General features: G+C 37.1%; 1 pseudogene; it reads left to right on the forward strand.

Annotated features, from left to right (window-relative positions):
- The first annotated feature begins 593 nt into the window (after positions 1 to 593).
- On the forward strand, positions 594 to 1,340 carry LOC128160749 (protein IMPACT homolog; annotated as a pseudogene).
- Positions 1,341 to 2,138: the final 798 nt, after the last annotated feature.

Here is a 2,138-nt window from a genome sequence, read left to right on the forward strand (position 1 = left end):
TTGTAAACTGTTTCTTGTGATCGGTAACTTAGCCAGAATTTTCTCAGACAGAGACAGTGTAATTGTAAAACGATGTTTAATACTTTTAATCCTGATATTGCAGTTAGTCGATAAGCTGTTAATAGTTTATAATTCTGTAATATATATTAAAATTATTATAAAGATGTTTGTCTAATCAGATCCTCTACAAAACGGTAGTAAGTGGGTTGGACTAACACCCCATATACACAAAAGTACAGAGACTGATTTTATAAATATTGTCATTCAGCTTACACAATCAAAAGACTTATTATTTGTAAAAGGTATAAATACAAAAATAAATTAAATTTTACATTAATACAAATAAGATAAATTTTTTGAAATTCTGATAAACTGTTTCATTTTTTTTTCTTTGCCATTTAACATATATAGTAATTACACAAAAACCTTTTGGGAAATTTTACATCTTCATTAAGAAACTTGTATCACACTCTATGAATAAACTTTTTTCCTTCTCATTGTTATACTCACATGTTCCCAGTTTTAAAAATAAAAATCCTATCAGTATACCGGTACACTAGTTTTTTGTTCAGGGGACTGGAACAGAACTGGAAATGAAGGATGGGGACGCTGACAATCTACAGATTAATAAACTATTCCGCATGGGAGACTTTGACCCTCGGAGAAAATATCCACGCCCGGTATGCGTGCAGTTCTATGACAAGACCAACAAAGACCTGGTCATGAGCAGAGTAAAAATATTGAAAAATAAAAGATCCCCCATTAGGATAGCTCAGCAACAGCCAGACAAGATTCGGGAAAAGAGGAAACGAATATACCAGGTACAGAAACATTATGCAAAGCGAAATATTGAGACCAAAATAAAAGGAGACAAGCTGATCTTCACCCAAATCAACTCAGTCTACGGAGATAAGGTGGGGTCAAGACCAACAGGTGATGAAGTCATCACCAACGACGACGTGACAAAAGAAGTGTTCTCGGGGAAAGTCTATGGAGGACAACGGTAACAGGTTCGTCGCTCATTCCATGGCCGTAGATTCCTATAAGCAGGTCAGGAGATCAATAATCGAAATCATGCGTATCGACGGTGTTCCGAGTGCCACACATAATGTCTATGCGTACCATTTTGTAAGCTCCGAGGACACATCCATGAAGGTTTCGATGACGACGGGGAACATGGCGTGGGACGACAGCTACTCAGGACCCTGACAGATAATGAAGTGCAAAACGCGCTCGTGGTAGTGTCGCGATGGTATGAGAGCAAGATTGGTCCAAGGCGTTTCGCGCATATCAACGAGACAGGTCTCAGTGCCGCAAAGAAATTACCTGTGTCTGTGTAAAATAATGGCCTCACAAATTATTTAATCCATACATTTACAAGTATTTATCATGTGATACTAGTGAGTTTATAATTCTACTATATATGTATATAAAAGTGTATTATTAAATTAATGAATATTATATGTTAAAAATGTATTAACCGAAGGGCTGAATGTTTGAAAAGGTATTAAGCCATAGTTTCTCTTCACTGTTTATCCATTTTTTGTAATTGTAGATTAACCCCCACCCTTTTTCTTTACAGCCCTTAGTTAAAGCTGACATGAACTCATAAAAGCGTTTGGTCGCCATATTAGTTTTCATCGCTCCTCTACTGCCACTGGGGTATATATACCGGTCGAGAAAGTTACGGTCGGTCGCCTTCCGATCGAGGCTTTCAGGTTACACGGACTTCTAAATGTATAAACTACATATTGTAGTAAAATCTTTGTAGTAAAGAATAAAGGAAACAGCAATCAATAAAATACAATATATATTTATTCTTTGAAAGAATTTCCAAGTTATCCGTACTATTTTGCAAAAAAAGTGCTGCCTTACTTCACATGCACATCGAACACGTGTGTCGTTCATACAGAGTGCATAACGTCTGCATCTTTTTGAAGTCACCGGCGGAACTACATACAACACAGTAGATAAATGATAGTGAAACGGAATAGGGGTAGTGACAAGCAGCTGAGAAACACACCCATGAAGTTTAAGTAATAAAGCACACCCGTACACGTAATAGAGTACACCCATTGAAATGGAATGACCTGGTGCCCCCTTGGAAGTTAACTCTCCCAAGGGTATATAAGCAGACA

Source organism: Crassostrea angulata, chromosome 8, assembly GCF_025612915.1.
Source record: "Crassostrea angulata isolate pt1a10 chromosome 8, ASM2561291v2, whole genome shotgun sequence".
In the NCBI taxonomy this organism is placed as follows: Eukaryota; Metazoa; Mollusca; class Bivalvia; order Ostreida; family Ostreidae; genus Magallana; species Magallana angulata.